This window comes from Mustela nivalis (assembly GCF_964662115.1).
Source record: "Mustela nivalis genome assembly, chromosome: X".
NCBI lineage: Eukaryota > Metazoa > Chordata > Mammalia > Carnivora > Mustelidae > Mustela > Mustela nivalis.
In genome coordinates, this window is record NC_139040.1 from 80,828,398 (window position 1) to 80,847,454 (window position 19,057).

Sequence of the window (19,057 nt, forward strand, 5' to 3'; positions counted from 1 at the left end):
TTTATTGCCAGTTTGAACAAATCCACATGCTTTGATTCAAAGGTAATAAATTCCTCTTATTTGGAAAAATGATGTTTATTTTTGTTCTCTCACCCAGAGCAGGTGGTTTCATTTTAGCACACTTCAGAGTTATAATTTCATGTTTTTAAAACATTTATTATGATCTACAGAGATGAATGAATCTTTTATTTTATTAAATTATTGGCCAAAAAATCTGTTATTTTTAAAAATGTATTTCCTTTGAAGGGTTATTTTAGAGCATTCAGAGAGGATCTAGGAGTGTGGTATTATGCAATTTTTAAGTAAGTTTGAAATGGTTATTTATATGATTGTTTCTTTAAGGCTTTTGTCTTATTTTGGTTTTTTTTTGTCTTATTTTGTCTTATTTTGTCCATTATATGCTATAAAATATTTTGAAAGTAAATTTAAGGTATGTTTTACATAGTTCAATTTTGGAAAAAAAATATTGAAATGACTTATTAAATTCAGTATATTCTCAATATTAATTTCTTCTGAAATTTACCAGTTGTCTACTGTCTATTATATGGCAGATATTACTTCAGACTACACTGGTAAATGAAATACTTGGCTTTGTAGAACTTTTATTTTAAAGGGTGAGTCAATTAAAAGCTATAAACCTTAACAGAAATTGCATAGGGTATTCAAAAATGATGAGTACAATGGGGAAAAAGAAAAATTAGATCAGGGTGAGAGAAATCAAGGTTGCTAGGCAGGGGATGGGGAGTTAAGAATTTTAATAGGAAGATCATGGTAGTTACAATGAAGCTGACAATTGAACAAAGGCATGGAAAGGTCATGCATTTGCCCAGAACTATCAGCAATAAGGTCACTCCAGACAAAGGAATTGGCTATCTTGAAGGCCATAAGGTTGGATCGTGCCTGGCATATCTGAGGAATAGCAAGGAGGCCACTGTGAGGGACTGAAGAGTAGCAGGGAAAGAGGTCACAGAGGTTAAATGAGTGGCTAGATCATGTAAAAGCTTAGAAGTCATTGTAAAACTTTGGCTTTTATATTTGGAAACTTACTGTGTGATAGAATTTCTGCTAATAACTGAGAGTTCAAATGTCCATAAAATTTAAAGGATTCTCATTCTAGTAAGACAGAATAAAGAAAAAGAGTTCATATTTTCACATGGTGTAACAAATGCTCGGAGATCCAAGTGTAGGAAGCTATGGGAGCACAGAAGAAGGCACTAAAATCACACCAATATATTTGATGACTGTGACTATATATAAATTTGTATTTTCTAGATTTTTTATAGTCATGGAATCACACAGTATATACTATTCATTGCCTGGCTTTTCTTTTCTCAGCACCATTACTTTGAGAATCTCCAATTGTTAATAGTTCATTTTGATGTTGAATAGTAATCTCTTTAATGAATAGATCATAATTTGTCTTTGCTCTATTGATGGACATTGATGAACATTTCCACTGTTTTCAATTCTTAAAAATAAAGCTGCTAAGAAATTTATATACAAGTCCTTGTACGGACATAGGGTTTGTTTCTCTTGGTTAAATGCCTAGAAGTAAAATGGCTATTCGTGTAACTGCAACATATTTTGCATTTAAAAAAATTTTCAAACTATTTTCCAAAGTGGTGGTATCATGATACATGCCCACAACAGTTTAGATTTTTTGTTGCTTCTCAATCTAGCTCAGACGAAGTACAATTAGCCTTTATAATTTTAGCCATTCTAATAGATGTCTCATTATGATTTTAATTTGTATTTCTTTAATGTCTAAATGTTGAGAAATTTGTCATGTGCTTATAAGCCATCCATATCCTTTTGGTGACATGTCTCTTCAATAATTTTCTTCACATGTAAAATTGGATACTCTGTTTGATTATTAGGAAGGTTTTTTATTTTTATTCATATTTAAACAATCAGAGTTGATGTCCATTATCAGATATATAATTTGCAAAGCCCTTCTCCATCTTTACGGTTTCTCAATGGAGCTTTGATAGTTGTGTCTTTCAAGAAATATGCTACTTCTTTCCTGGTACACGGAGGTATGACTAGAACATTATCAATGTTGACCTTTGCAAAGAAAATCATGGCTTCAGATATATGTAGTCTGCGGTTGTTGGGAGTGTTCTGTAATATCAAGCATATCTAGATAGTTGATAATTTTATTCAAGTCTTACATATCTTACCAATTTGATGACCATTTGTCTATATAATCTTAAAATAAAGGTGTTGAAATTTTTTTCCATTTCTCTTCTAAGGTAGAAGTTATGATTTTTGTTGTTAGTTTTTCCCTATATTTCCCCAAATCTGTTATTAAGTATTAAAAGTCAAGCATTATTATACTCCCTGATGAATTCATCCTTTTACTCTTCTGTAATTTTGACTTGATCTTTATGTCTGATAATGAAATTTGCTTTAAAATCACTTTTCATTATCTTGATATTACCACCAAAGTTATAGTGTGATTAGTGTAAATGTAGCACATTTTTTCTTTTACTTTATAAAGCACTTCTATATTTAATCCTGGAAAAAAAAACAGCTTTTTAGCTCTGGAAGCATCTTTCTAAATTATGTTTTCTTTTTTTTTTTAATGAATCAGTAGCAATTTTTGTTAAGGGACCTAAACTGAAATAGGTTTAGAAATTTATTTATTTATTGATTGATTGATTTAGTAAAAGATTTTATTTTGTTTATTGACAGCGAGAGAGAGAGAGTGAGAGAGAGAGAGAGGAAGCGCACAAGTGGGGATAATTACGTGCAAAGGGTGATGAAGAAGAAAGCTCCTTGGGGTGCAAGTGGTCCCATGCAGGGCTGGATCCCTGTACACTGGAATTATGACCTCAGCCAATGGCAAACATCTGCCTAAACAACTGAGTCATCCAGGCACTCCTAGAAAATTAAAAAAAAAAAAAGACCTTTTAAAAACATTTTGTTTGTTTCTTTTTTTTAATATTTTATTTATTTGACAGACAGAGAGACAGGAAGAGGAACTATAAGCAGGGCAGAGGGAAAAAGAGAAGCAGGTTTCCCACTGAGCAGAGAGCCTGATGTGGGGCTCCATCCCAGGACCCTGGGATCATGACCTGAAAAGAAGGGACCAATATGGAGGAAGCCACCCAGGCACCTCTTTTCTTTGTTTTTAATATATGGCAACTGATGCTTCACAGCCACAAGGAGTATATTACCCATTGATTAAATCTTTGATAACAACCTATTGAAAGAGGTGTGTAAATATATACTTACTCAGATTTATACACTTTGTGTTTTCTTCATAGTTTGGGGCTGGACCCCATGGTCACAACACTGCTTCCAGTCTTTGCCTTCCCATCTTTTGATACCAGGTATTTGGTCAGCAAAGCAAATTAGTATCAAAATTAATAAGCACTTGGCACCATATCTCTGGAGCAGGGGTTGCTCTTAGCCAAGGCCCAGAGCAGTTGACCTCCCCTCCCTGCCACCAGAACTCAGTCTTACATGTTATGATAAGCAGACAAAACCAACACAGGAAAGCTCCGACAGCTTTCACTGGCATGCCTCATCTCCCACTCCCTAGTCGTCCAGGCAGTACCAGATGCCAGGGAGGGGTCTTGGTCCAACATATGGGAGGGAAGGAAGTAGCCACGAGAAAGTACCTGCCTCTCTGTGCCTTTCTTTCCCGAGCAGGTTGTAAGGAGGAGGAAGAGGAAGGGGAAGAGAGGTGAACTTCAAGGGGTGAAGGCCTCAGGTAGGCAGCTGGCTCCTGCCAGTAGGAAAGGGACAAAGGAGAAGGCAGTGAGTCTTGCAGGGAGGGTGGGGGATAAGGGTTACAGCTTATGACGGAATCTGGACAGGAGTAATAGAGATACTAGTCATTTGAGTCCACCATTGGCAAGCTGGGCTGAGTGTCAGGGAAGATAGGCCTCCCTGGGCAACGGCACATGAGAGAAGGTGGAATTCTTCTCTGAGGAGCAGGTGGAGCTTTGGGTGTTGGGAAAGGTTAGACAGTATTGTTCCAGGGCAAGGACAGGTCCGGGTACTCCTGGTTGGAGGTCAAGGCCACAGTATGATCCAGGTCTTCTACCAGCAGCTTGAAGGTACCACATGCCAGCCACCCCTCATTATTGTGTATAACTCTCTGGTGCACTTATTGGCTTATCCATCAAATGACTCCTTCAGCAGCGTGAAAACCACCTCCACAGGCACTCCAGGATATGGGAGGCTTCCAGAGTGAAGATTTGCACAGGATCACCCCAAAAGACCAGAAGTCACTCTGGTGGATGTAGATCTGGTGAAACGTGGCCTTAGGGACCATGCACTTCACAGGCAGTCCCCTGTTGGTTGTCTTTTTATAGTAACTGATGTGGTGATATCTCCGGCAAGGCTGAAGTCTGAGATCTTCATCATGTTGTCCTTTGTCACCAGCACTTCCCTGGTGGCCAGGTCTTGGTGTATGCACTTCTTGGAGGCAAGGTACTCCATGCCTCAGGCTACCTGATATCACAGGATACCAGGTCCTTGGAGGAGAGTTGCTCTGCTGCATTGTGGCTGATATTGTAACAGTACTCCAGGTCAGGAGGCCTCTGGGCCTGCAGGTAATCCTGTATGTTGTCTTTGGAGGCATATTCCGTGAGAGTGTACGGAGGACCGTCCTGTGTGCAGGACCCAGCAGGTTGATGGTGTCTTTGTGCTGTCCATTCATCTTCATCATCTCCATTTCTGAGATTAGGTTTGACAGGGCTTTCTCTGTTGCATCTGACTTCAACATATTCACAGACACTTTAGTCAAATGGTTGGATTTGTCTTTGTCCAGCCCAATGGCCTCCTCCAACACCACCTGCCCAAAGTAGGCCTGTCTTAGGGGTCTGCCTAAACTGCCTACAACCAGCCTGCCTCAAGGCAGTTATGAACTCTAGATTATTCTCAAAAACATTAAACCACAAGCTAAAAGTTCTCTTCACTAGGTCTCTGTCGCAGGTCTAATTTTCTTATCTTTCATCATTTATCTTTTTCCTAATTCTTATTTTCAGAATAGTTGATTTTGCTTCCAGGTGTTTCCTGGTTTCTGTATGCTATTTCATAGGGAAGAATTATCCTGTCATAAAATTATTTCTTGAGCTTTCATTACATCTCTCAGTTAAAATGGGTTCTTTTATGTTATTGATTTATTTGAGTTTTCTCAAAATGGGAAGAGTGTTCAAAATGGTGTTTTCCTCAAGGTTCAGAGTACGTCTTAGCCTCATCTTTACTCTTTTTGAAATTCAATTTTCAAATTCTTGTCCCTCTTTTTATCTTTTTAAATTAAAATGTTTTTTTTTTTTTACTATTCTTTTATTTGAGTATAGTTGATATTCAGTGTTACATTGGTTTCAGGTTTTCAATATCTCCATACATTATTCTATGATCACTACAAACATAGCCACCATTTGTCACCATATAACACTATTATAATATCATTGACTATATTCTCTACACTATCCCATATCTCTTTTTAAAATCTCTGATTTTTATGTTTTCTGTTATTCCAATTTTCGAACATCATTTTACTTTGTTATTTTAATAAAGTATGCCTGATTACACACCCTTTGGTGAAAACCATAGCATGTGATATATAGTAGTCTTCTTCTTCTTCTTCTTTTCTTAATTAACATATAATGTATTATTAGCCCCAGGGGTATAGGTCTGTGCATCGCCAGGTTTACACACTTCACAGCACTCACCACAGCACATACCCTCCCCAATGTTCATAACCCCAAAACCCTCTCCCTACCCTCCCCACACCCCCGACAACTCTCAGTTTGTTTTGTGAGATTAAGAGTCTCTTATGGTTTGTCTCCCTCTCGATCCCATCTTGTTTCATTTACTCTTTTCCTGTCCCCCATATTGCACCTCCATTTCCTCATATCAGGGAGATCATATGATAGTGTCTTTCTCTGGTTGACTTATTTTGCTAAACATAATACCCTCTAGTTCCATCCATGTCATCGCAAATGGCAAGATTTCATTTCTTTTGATGGCTGCATAGTATTCCATCGTGTATATATATATGTATATATATATACATATATATGTATATATATGTATACCATTCATTTGTTGATGGACATCTAGGTTCTTTCCATAGTTTGGCTATTCTGGATATTGCTGCTATAAACAATTGGTGCACGTGCCCCTTTGGATCATATAGTAGTCTTCTTTACCTCTATCAGAACCCCAGGAAGCTTTATTTATTTATTTACTCACTTAAACAGATGATCCAACACAACGTTTTTTGATGTTCAAATGTATTATAATCTTACCGCTTAACACTATGCTTACTGTTCTCTTTCACTGTCTGACTAAATCCTCATCATCACTATGCCATTTAATCATAAAGAACATTTGAACTCAGAGTTCTCTCCATATCAGGGAATGAAGACTCCACCCTTCTGTTTGTGCAGGTAAAATAAATGTTGATATTGTCTGTCCTGCACATACTCCATCCTGTTCACGAGAATATTCACCATCAAAATATATACAAAATAAAAACCATACCTCACCACTTCTATTACCACCCAGCATGCTAAAAACACCATCATATGTTCCTGAATTATTGACTTGATTGATAACCCCACTTCCACACATGCTGCACTCCTTTCTCCCTGCAAATTTATTTTGGTACAGCAACTTAACCTAAAAATCAAGTCAGATGATTTTATTCTGCTGTTGGAAGTCTTTTGGTATCTTCCCCTTTCATATTAAATAAAAACTGAAGGCGTTTCAATGTACTAGAAGGTCATGCATCAATACGTTCTTCCTCTCTCCACCACTATGAACTCCTCATTGGCCTCCTTGCTTTTCCTCAAAAGTAACAGACCAGCTGTTCACACAAAGTCTATATACTTACTTGCTCTGCCTAGAGCAATCTTTTCCTTTAATATTTGTATAACACCCTCCTTCACTTCCTGGGTCTTTGTGCAAATAACATCTCATAAAAGAGATATAACTACCCAACCCAAAATAAAATTAGCTTTCATCCCAGCATTCTCCAATGGTTTTTCCTTTCTTGTGTTTCTTTGTAACACTTATCACCATCACCCATCCATCATTATTCTATTACTGGTTTATTTTCTTATTGGAGACAGAGAGAATTGGGAGGGGGCACAGAGGAAGAAGAAAACACCCCACTGCATAGAAAGCCTGCAAGGAGTTACATCCCAGGACCCTGAGATCATGACCCAAGCGAAAGGCAGTCACTCAATGGTCTGAGCCAGCGAGGTGCCCCTCTATTATTGGTTTATTTCACTATTATATTTCAAAAAAATGTAAGCTCTTTGTGGTCAGGTATTTTATATGTTTGATTAATTGAAGTATTCTCAGAAAGGTAGCTGGAAGATTGTAAGGGATCACTAAACTGTATTTTGTTGTTATTATTGGGCTCCTTTATGGGCTTTACCTCTTACGCTAGACGTCTATCCTTCAGATGTAAGCAATAAGAATAGAGCCCTGCTGCCTGTTCAAATGAGTAAAAAGCCTGTATTAAGTGGATTTTTAAAAGCTAAATGAATGGCTTCATAGTTGTATATAGGGGGAAAGGGAACATATTTTCCACGGTTTAGAATTGGAGTTCTTTTATAGAGTTCTTGTACAAGCCTACACTATTGAACGATAATGGGCAGTTGTACATTCCAATTATACAAACACTTTGGTAATGTATATCCTTTTTTTTTGTAATTCATGACTGGATCATTTAATTCCTTAGGAGCATTATAGCATTTCAACTTTTCATGTTCAATAAACTTATTGGGGTTGCTACCTTTTTTATTCAAATGGAGAAATAGTCATGATTTAATCTAAATAAAGTGTTATTGATTGGGTTGTTTTCTAGGAATGAGTCGCACATGCTCGTTTAAAAGTTTTGATAAATTCCCAAGTCTGTCACCGATAAAAACCTTTTGTAGATTAGTAACTTGATCAAAACAGAAAAGTTATGTAACACTCAATTGTTATACTATCTTTGTTTCCATCTTGCATTGTAATAACACCCATCTTAACTCTATTTAAGACAAGTCATCGCCAGATGGCTTTCTGGCATTGATTGCATGATATGACATCTAGTATAACTAAAAGTTTTTGGTTTTAGTAGCATATAAATCAATTTAGAAAAATATATGTATTTGAATATAAGGTAAAGTTTTAAATTATTTGGGAATAGTAAACTAAATTTTTTTGTAAATTTTTATTTTCTAAAATTTCATTGAGCTCTTTTGCAATAAGAAACAAGTTACAAAAAATTAAGGTTTATTTACCCCAATTCAAAATTATTAGGAATATAATCATAGAGGTTGAAGTATTTAAAATATTGAACCCAAAATATTTTATTAGGTAAATTCGTGAATGCTGAGCATTCACTGTTAAAATATACTAATCCTATTGATAGACTGGTAGAAGCCTAAGATCAAATATTTATTAAATATTTATATCCATATCTTTTCATGGCTTGGTAATTCATTTCTCTAGCATTAAATAATATTCCATTGTTTGCATGTACTACACTTTATTTGACCTTTCACCTATGGAAGGATATCTTGGTTGCTTCCAAGCTTTTGTCAGTAATGAATAAAACTACTATAGACATCTTTGTGGGTATAGATTTCATCTTCTTTGGATAAATACCAAGAACTGCTACTGCTGAATCATCTGGCAAGAATATGTTTAGTTTTGGGGCGCCTGGGTGGCTCAGTGGGTTAAAGCCTCTGCCTTCGGCTCAGGTCATGATCCCAGGGTCCTGGGATCAAGCCACACTTTGGGCTCTCTGCTCAGCGGGGAGCCTGCTTCCTCCTCTCTCTGCCTGCCTCTCTGCCTACTTGTGATCTCTCTCTGTCAAATAAATAAATAAAATCTTTAAAAAAAAAAGAATATGTTTAGTTTTGTAAGAAACTGCCAAGTTGTTTTCCATTCTTTATTCTCAATAGGCATGGAAGAACATTCCTGTTGCTCCACATCCTCACCAACATTTTGTGTTCTGTTGTCAGTGTTCTGGATTCTGGGTATGTAATGGTGTCTCTTTTTTGTTTTAATTTGCATTTTCCTGATGACATATGATGTAAGCATATTTTTATATGCTTATTTGCCATCTGTAATATTTTCTTTTGTGAGGTATCTGCTAAGGTCTTTGGCACATTTTTAATCAGGTATTTCCCCCATTGTTGAGTTTTAAGGGGTCTTTGTGTATTTTTGATTAACAGTCCTTAGCCAGATGTGTATTTTGCAAATTTTTTCTCATAGTCTGTGCTTTGCCTTTTCATTCTCTGGGCATTGTGTTTCACAGAGTAGACATTTTTAAATTCAGTGCTTGTGCTTTTGTAGCTAAAGTTATTTCCAAAACCAAGGTCATTTAAATTTTCTTCTATATTACCTTCTACATGTTTCATGTTTAGGTTTATAATCCAATCTGAGTTAATATTTGTGAAGAGGGTATGATATCTGCCTGGATTTATTTTATTTTATTATTTTATTTTATTTTATATTTTTACATTAAGCTTCACCATTACTCCAGAACCATTGTTTAAAAGATTGTATTTTGCTCGCTTGTATTGCTTTTGCTCTTCTATTAAATATAAAATATAATTGGTAATATATATTCCGTTCCTTTAATCTAGTCTTTCTGTGGTATTACAATATCTTGCTTACAATTATCGTTAGGGTATACTTTTTTTAAAGATTTTATTTATTTATTTGACAGAGAGAGAGATCACAAATAGGCAGAGAGACAGAGAGAGAGATGAGGAGAAGCAGGCTCCCTGCTGAGCAGAGAGCCAAATGTGGGACTCGATCCCAGGCCCCTGGGATCCTGACCTGAGCCTAAGGCAGAGGCTTAACCCACTGAGCCACCCAGGTGCCCCATCATTATGGTAAACTTTGAAGGCAGTCCTCAGTCTTTGTTCTCCTTCAACACTATGTTGACTATTGTGAGTCTTTGCCTCTCCATATAAACTTTTAAATAAGTTTGTTAATATTAAAAAAAAAAAGAACTTGCTGGAATGCATTAATTGTATAGATAAGCTTGGAAACCAGTGACCTCTTGAGCTTAGCAGGAGATAGACCATGGACATCAGTGGTCACAGTGGTGCCTCTGGCAGAACCTATTGCAAATCCCTAGGCAAAATGAGACTTCAAGATCTAAGTGTCCACCTGTCTGAAAGCTGGGGAATCTAGATAAGGGAGGGAAAATTTGTTATGATAAAACATATCAACAAACATCAATAAATTTTGTAAAACTAATTGTCATGGCTCATATCCTATATGACCAACAGAGGAACCATCAAAAGGAAAGCATCCGTTATGTTTATTGTGGAATTTTTTATTCAAAATAAAGCAATGAGAGGGGAAGACACAATGAGAATATTACCATTTTATAAATGGTAAACTTCTTACAAAATGGAATAGGGGCACCTGGGTGGCTCAGTTGTTTGGGCTGCTGCCTTTGGCTCGGGTCATGATCTCAGGGTCCTGGGATGGAGCCCTGCATCGGGCTCTCTGCTCCGCAGGAAGCCTGCTTCTCTCTCTCTCTCTCTCTCTCTCTCTCTCTACCTGCTTGTGATCTCTGTCTGTCAAATAAATAAATAAAATCTTTTAAAAAAAAGAAAAGAAATGTAAAATACAAAAAAATAAAATTCTAATTTAAAAAATTATGTAATTTTTTAAAAACCTTAGAAAAAGCAGAACCATTTTTCTTATAACTGGAAAATACATTGTATATATATCTATCAACAATAACTTTTCGGGCGCCTGGGTGGTTCACTGGGTTAAGCCGCTGCCTTCAGCTCAGGTCATGATCTCAGGGTCCTGGGATGGAGCCCCACATCGGGCTCTCTGCTCATTGGGGAGCCTGCTACCTCCTCTCTATCTCTGCCTGCCTCTCTGCCTACTTGTAATCTCTCTGTGTCAAATAAATAAATAAAGTCTTTTAAAAAAATAACTTGCAATGGGAGCATCTGGGTGGCTCAGTGGGTTAAAGCCTCTGCCTTCGGCTCAAGTCAGGATCCCAGGTTCCTTGGATCCAGTCCCACATCAGGCTCTCAGCTCAGAAGGGAGCGTGCTTCCTCCTCTCTCTCTGCCTGACCCTGCCTACTTCTGATCTCTGTCAAATAAATAAATAAAATCTTTTATAACAAAAAATTAATAAAACTTGTCATTTGTGGAATCAGGAGCATATAGAAAAAAATAATATCTGAAGACAATACTTCTGCCATGTTTTGTGCTTTGTTAATATTTTTAAACAGTTCAGGCAACTTTTAGCTTTATTGAAATACCTGCTAAGATACCAGCAGTGCCTTTTGGAGCCCTATGACTATAAAAATTAATTGCAAATATTCAAAATGTTTACTATGGTGTCACTATTTAGGGCCACCCCCAAGCATGTTTCAGAAGTAAGCAAAACTGTTACTCTTCTGTAAGGCAAAAGGGCATGCTTTCAGGAGTTCCATCTGCTGTACCAGGAGGTGAATCAAGTAATGATTTTAGTCTATAAAATAATTCATTTTCAATCTAACATTCCTTATTCCACATTATAATAATAAAAACTAGGAGGAGACTAAAACAAACAACTACAACTACAACAACCAGCTTTTCCTTCAGTGGAAAAGTAAATATAGCCTGAAATTTATTTTTAAATATTTTTAAGATAAGCGTTTTTGTTAGAAAACCATATATTTTATATTACTAAGAAATAACAGGCAAAGTTTTATTAACTTCTAAAAAGTCTAGTTACTTCTATTTATCTATTAACTCATCTCTTTATGAAGTAGAACATGATCACACCTATTGTATCTACCCAAGTTTGTATGCTTTGGTTATTTTATGTTTGCTATTTCCTTGCTTAATTTTTACAATATTTGATACATAATAGTATCTTTAAGTCCATCTATGGTTTCACAGAATTTGTTTGAACTTCATAAAAATGTACCTTACTTTTACACTGTCCTTGTTTTACTTCTCTATTAACTTTCCAAGATTTATTCACTTTAGAGTGTGTAGCTATCATTTATTTTTATTCCTCCATAATGCTATGTTTACAAATTTGTATTTATCTGTACTTTTAAAAATATCTTAATTATATACCATTTCTCATCTCACGTAAAACTCACGTTACTTCTACACTTATCAGATATTATGTAACTGAAAACCACAACTCAGCAACAATATAGCACCATTTTTCAAAATTAAATGGCTTAGCAGAATTCTTTAATTCTATCCTTTATTTGTATTAGATGACCCTTTATTCTGGTATTTGGCATTGTTCATATGGAGGAAAGCTTATAAGTTGATATTCCATAAATAGAAGTATTTATTATGATTGATTAATTATTTTCATTTAGAATGCATAGAATATGGTTGATTTAATATTTCTTTCTTACTCTCTGCCTGGAACAGAGTGCTATCTATGTAATAGCCACTAAAATATTAAGTTAATTACCTAGACTTTAAACTTCATATGAATAGGAATAACATACAGAACTCTTCTCAGATTGGGACACCTGGGTGGCTCAGTCAGTTAAACACCTTAGCCTTTAGCTCAGGTCATGATCTTAGGGTCCTGGGACTCAGTTCTGCCACAGATTCCCTGCTCAGCCGGGAGTTTGCTTCTCCCTCACCCTGCTGCTCCCTCTGCTTGTGCTCTCTCTCTCTTACAAATAAATAAAATTAAGAAAATGTATTCTTCTCAGATAGCTAATAGAGAATATCATCTTTGTATTCATCAAAGGGAAAGTGCCATATAATAATGAAATTCAGACTACTTCAAATTCATTTTTTAACCAGTAAGAAAGTACTGGAAACAAGCCAAAAATGGCTTTAATGAATTAAAGAAATAGATTGATTTTCAATATCTTAATGTTTCTAAAATAAATTGCAAGATTTTTATACTAGATATCAGTGTAAATATTCATTATACAAGGATATTCTAAAAATAAACCTGAGAAAACTACTTGACATATATGATGACAAAAATGAGTTTGACAAAAGTCAGTTTGGGTAAAACTTACAACACCTACCACCCAAAACTCTTGTTCTATAATTTCATTATTTTAATTTACAAAAATAATATATCAGAGTAAGTATATTGATAGCTTTGAAGGTATGCTCTTGTGCACTGTTTACTATTGAAAGGGGAATCAAATATGTGATGCTTATGGTGTGACTCTATTAAAATTCAACAAGTTCAGAAGCATACAAGGAATAGAATAAAGACAAAGGATGACCCTTATTTATCCTAAAGATAGACAATGGTATATATGTGCTAGTTGGGGAGAGAATCCAGTCAGTAGATGGAGGATGTGGTAGTGGAAAAAAAAAGACACGTTTTGGTTGAACGTTTAGCACTATATTTAACAAAGTGAAATAGTGAAATTGTGTGTTAATAGCCTTGAATAAAATCCAAAAAATATTTTCACGGCTGATGATCTTTTTGCAGCCAGGCAGCGGGCGGACACCGGCTCGGGGAGCCAGGCTAGGAGGCCGCTCAGCGCCGGCTCCGGCCATGCTGGCAGGCCCCCCGGGCTTCGCCTGCGCCCATTCCCAGGCCCGCGCCTCAGGACAGAGGAGGAGGGGGGCGAGGGCGGGGGCGGCCAGGAGAAGGGGCTTTGCTAATTGCGGAATCCGGAAGTGAGCTCGCGGAGGACACGGAGGAGAGTCTGAGAGGAGGTGGAGGCGCTGGCGGAGGAGGGGCGCGAAGCGCCCAGTGCTGTGCTATGGCCCAGTCAGCACTGCAGAACCCCCTGACTCGCCACCCCTGCACTCCTGCGCTCCAGCCCAGCCCCTGAGGCCGGGCTGTCTGGCTCCCTTGGCCCGCTGCCCCGTCCCGCCCCATGGCTTCTCTGGACGACCCTCTGTGAGCAGGTAAAGTGACACCGCGCCCCGCCCTCATCTGGAGCAGAAAGCGCGGGCGGTTAGCTCGCGGGGTTGTCGGGACCCAGCCTCCCACGACGCCCGGGGCAGCGGGACCACCCCGGACGACGCGCCGCAAACGAGACCACACGGGGTCGGGCTGGGGACTGAGCCAGGCGCGGTGCCCCCCGCCATCGAGCGCAATGGTTCCCATCGTTTGGCACCCCCACGCGCGGGTGCCGAGGACCCCCTTCCCTCATCCCCTGCCGTGGCCCAGACACTTTTGTTCTGGACTTGAGATCCCAGGTGGAAACTAGTCCCTCAGACCTCCCTGGCAGCAAGGAGCACAGGGAGGGATTCTCGGTTTTTCCACCCTGGCTCTTCCTCTCTCCACATTCACATGCCTTTGGGCGTCTCTTTCCTCTCCTCACTGTCACTTTTATTCAATGGTTTTGTTCTGCTTGTTGACCCGCAGAGCGATTTCATGAATGAATATACAGGAAACTAAGTCGGAGCCCACCTGTGAGAGCCCACCTGTGGACGCCTTTCATTAGAATGGTCTCTGGTTCTAGCCTCAGTTCAGAATACTGCGTGTACCTGAGGACCGAGTCCAGATGTTTCATTCTTCTCTGACTTGAATTTGAAATCCTAACGTCACTGTGACCTGGGAAACCGAGGTCCACAGCATCTTCATCTGAAATTCCACTAGAGCTCCCATTTACCTAGTGCCCCACCTGAGTGTGTTTTCCACTACTGTCAGGGTTCTAGAAGTTCATGCACTGCCCACCACTGACAGTAGGGGCATCTCTCTGTCCAGATTTTCCCTTTACATAAGGAGGTCAGTTACAGGAGATTAGGGCCCACTCTAACGACCTCACTGTAATGTGATTGCATTTGTAAGGACTCTAGTTCCAAATAAGGTTATGTTCTGTGGTACTAGAGATAAGGACAGCAGCAAGGTTTCTGGGGGAAATGCAGGTAAGCTCTTAACAGTCCACTCTCTGGCTCCCCAAATTCGTGTCCTTCCCATGTGCAAAATACCTTCACCCAATGCCCTCCAAAGCACTAATCATCCCAGAATCAACTCAAAATCTGAAATCTCATCTGTCCTCCTCCACTGAAAGACCCTGAACTCACCCAGACCATGGGACCTGAGGACTGCATACAGAAGCCACAGTCTCCTGGTAAAGCTGCCCATCAGGTCCTGATATCACCCTCATTTGTCCCAGCAGCCGAGGGCCTACAGTTCCCAGAGACAGTTTCTAAGAGGAAGTTTGAAGACCACCTCAGAGGTCGTTCTTTGGGAGTGAATGAAGAGGGAAGGGGGTCAGAGACTCCTGCCATTCCCAGGGCACCCAGAACCCAGAGAGTGAGGCCTTGGGTGCTTTCTAGAGACAGATTCAAGGCAATTCTTTGACTTTGGGACTTCAGAATTAACTTAGTTTTCATTTGTGATTATTATTTTTGTGTGGGGACCATAGCTTTTCTTTTGACCTATGGCTGTTTTCACTCCCGGTTCTGAAGAAGCCCCTAAATCCTAACCCTGTTGAGGACTCCAAAAGCTCTCAGAGCAGCAGTACTGGGGGACAGTGTGGACACATGGTTTGGTTTCTCCTCTGGCCTGATTCTGCGGCAGCCCCGCTCTGTCCTCCTCAGACTTCAGAGCAATAGCTGAATAAGTGGAGAAAGGACCAGGGGGTCAGGAAGTTGGCCACCGAAGAGTGACTTCTCTGGAGGGTGGCTGAGCTAGCGAGTGAGCATGTTAGTCCAGCTCTGCCTGCAGTCTGGATGGAGCTGAACAGGGGCCAGGGAAGGGGAGGAGGAGCAGAGAGCAGGGAGAAAGGGACCAAAGAGGAGATTCAGACGAAGGGAAGTAATTGGGAGGAGAGAAGAAACTCTAGAAGACAGGCATGTAAGAAAAGAAAAGGGATGAAGTGGGCATCAGGAAAGGGCACCACCAGGGCAGGAGAGAGGGGAAGGGAAGAGGGAGGGAGGGAGGAAAGGGGAAAGGAAGAAGGGGGGAGTCAGCACGCCAGGGCTCCCCCTGCATCTGAAGAAGAGGTGGCTGCTCCCCCTTGTCAAACAGGGTGCTCACTCTTTGGTCCTAGTTTCTGCTCCAAGTGCTACTGGGCTTTGCAGCAAATTAATGACATATATAAAATTATAGGGAAATGACACCTTCTGTTCCATTATGAGTACAGCTTTTAAAATGGTCTCATGAGGCAGGGATTCTAGCCACTGGCTGTGAAAGGCATGAGGCCTGTTAGTGATTCTATTTTTTCCTCTGCAGAATGGGTCTTTCTACATTCCAGGTCCTTTCTACCCCAATAAATAATGCGGCGATTCTCTCAGTGAGTTGTACTTTTGGTTTAAGAAGCCAACTGTCTCTTTAAAGTCCCTTAAAAAAAAAAGAGTCCTTTCAAAAAAATCTTTTTTTTTTTAATTTTTTAATCCCATAGGTTTACTCTGATCCTGGAACTTTGTCATTTTGACCTTCTCTGATGATTAAAATATTCTTCATCATCAGCACCTACTGCTCTCCTCTCCTGGTGGTCTCTCCGGAAGGGGTCTTCTCTAGCTATTCTAGCAGGAGATGTGCACTTCCCCTCTACCCCAGTTGCTGGACCAACCTTACCTATTCTGCAGGGTCAGGTCGACCTGGCTTTTATCTGTTGTTCTCTTCTGAGTGGTTAGTTTTTTATAGATACCGTGCTTTGCTTTTGTCAGGATTTACCGTGGGGTATCAAAACCCTTTTCTTGTGCCACTGAAGCCCAAGAAACAGTCCTGATGAGAGAACCAGGAACTCGAACAGATCATATTTATCCTGAATGTTCCATCCAAAATGAAAAATTCATTTCTGAGGAGCCTCAAGATCTCTGAGAAGGGAAGTTTCACCAACTTTGTCATGTAGGGGCATCAATTCCGATTCTGTGTCAATTTTCCTATTTTCCCAGCTAATAATTCTCTACCTCAGAAAGCCCACTCTCAACCGTTTCCTCTCTCAAAGGCAGTTGCTCTTAGAGTCTGCACATGGCACTTGGGGCCTGCTGGTCTTTGGCTACTGCCCTCCGTACCTTGGGCCTAACAGCTGCGGGGCATCAAGATGAAAACGTCTCTTGTTCTAAGACTTAATATAGTTTGGGGCACATGGTAAGCAATTTTTTTTGATCCAAGTGTTCGACCTTTCTTAATTATTCTAGTACCACAATTTACTTGTTTTATGATTTGTCCTCCCCCATCCCCATTTTAATATCTCTTAGGTGGCACTCACTTTGCACTTGATGACATATCTTAGTTTAACTGACAGCATTTCTCTTTCTTAGTCGAACATAAAGTATAGTGCATCTTACCCTTGATGAAAGCTAGGATGCAATTAAATACTCTATTATGGTTACGATTCTGATATCTGAAATCCTCCGGTAGCTCCCTGTGCCCCCACAGTGTAGAACCTCACCTCTTCGGCATAGTATAGAAACCATCTCACCCCCAGTGTTAACCCCGGGGCTCAGCCTCCATCCCCAGGTGATGCTGCCAGATCAGCTGTCGGTTATCATGAACTTGCTGTAGTTTCCCGAATGCACTGTGCTGCCTCCTGGCACTTTGAAACTTGACACACTCATCCTCATTCTTTGCTTTGCCCTTGTCTATCACCTCCCCTGAAAATCTGTTCCTAAGTGGCTTTTCCCAGCTCCAATCTACCCTTGGCACTCCTTTATCTCCCTGTGGTAAAGCCTGTCACACTGCACCATGGACATGCCTGTTGTCCCCTTGAGAAGAGAAAAGGGACAGTGAGGGCCCCCCAGCATTTGCAGCTCTAGTGCAGAGCCCCATGCCTGGCTTGTAGGAAATGCCAGATCATGAAGACAAACGGAGATCATCCTCTGGCTAAAACCAGCTCTTCTTTGCCTACCGCAGGATCTGGATCAATAAAGAGCAGCCAGTTATTATTGCTCTTTTTCTAGGGATTTTTACCCATATGTTTCCCAGGTCTTTACTCTTTTTATAGCACTTTAATTCAGGCTTCAATCACTTCCTAGTCAGATCAGGTGAAAGCATTTTCCTTCCATTACCCTCGATGTATTTCACTCCTCGTAATTCTTTTTTTAAAGATCTTATTTACCCATTTGACAGACAAATCACAAGTAGGTAGAGAGGCAGGCAGAGATATCGGGGGGAAGCAGGCTCCCCGCTGAGCAGAGAGCCCGATGTGGGGCTCCATCCCCAGACCCTAAATCATGACCTGATCCGAAGGCAGAGGCATAAACCACTGAGCCACGCAGGAGCCCCCATATCTGGTAATTTTTAATCAACGTGGATTTCCTGCATCAAATAGTTCCTTCTTCTTCAAATAGAAATATATAAATATATTGATCAAGTCACTCGCATGTCTTAGGAGAATGTCATACCTTTAGTAGCAAACTTGAAACTTGGCCATTGGTTTTGATTTTTGTTTTGGTTTGATTTGGTTCGGTTTTTGTAATTTTAAAAATCCCTCCAGCCCTTGGCTCTGTCTGACCTGATTGCTTTCAGCTGTTTCTGCAACAATATTGTCCCCGCGGCGAAAACTGTCATTGTTTTCAGTGGCGCCACCTAATGAACACTTTGTTAATAAAAAGCTTTTTTTTTTTTTTTTTTTTTTTTGGCTATGGTAAATGTGGAACCACAATAAGGTATTTCAAAGAGGTGAACCACAGATAAATTTCTCTAAGGGTGGGGTGAGGGTTACTCAAAAAGGTACTTGACAAGGCTTTTAAAGATATCGACAATCATTATAACATAACGTGACTGATTGTTACCGTGCCCTTAACTGGGCAAACACTTGTTGGCCTCCAAGATAGACTAACATAGTTGAGATGGTTCTAGCGGCCTTCTAGCACAGGGACTCATGAGGCAGGGATTCTAGCCACTGGCTGTGCAAGGCATGAGGCTTGTTAGTGATTCTATTTTTTCCTCTGCAGAATGGGTTTTTCTACATTCCAGGTACTATCTACCCCAATAATTAATGTGGCGATATCTCAGTGAGTTGTACTTTTGGTTTAAACAGCCAACTCTCTCTTAAAAGGGACTTTTCTCAAGTCTTTTAAAAAAAAGTTCTTTCAAAAAAATTTTTTTTTAATTTTATATTTTAATCCCATTTGTTTACTCTGATCCTGGAACTTTGTCATTTTGACCTTCTCTGCTGATTAAAATATTCTCTCCAATATGCCAGTTATTTGCAGG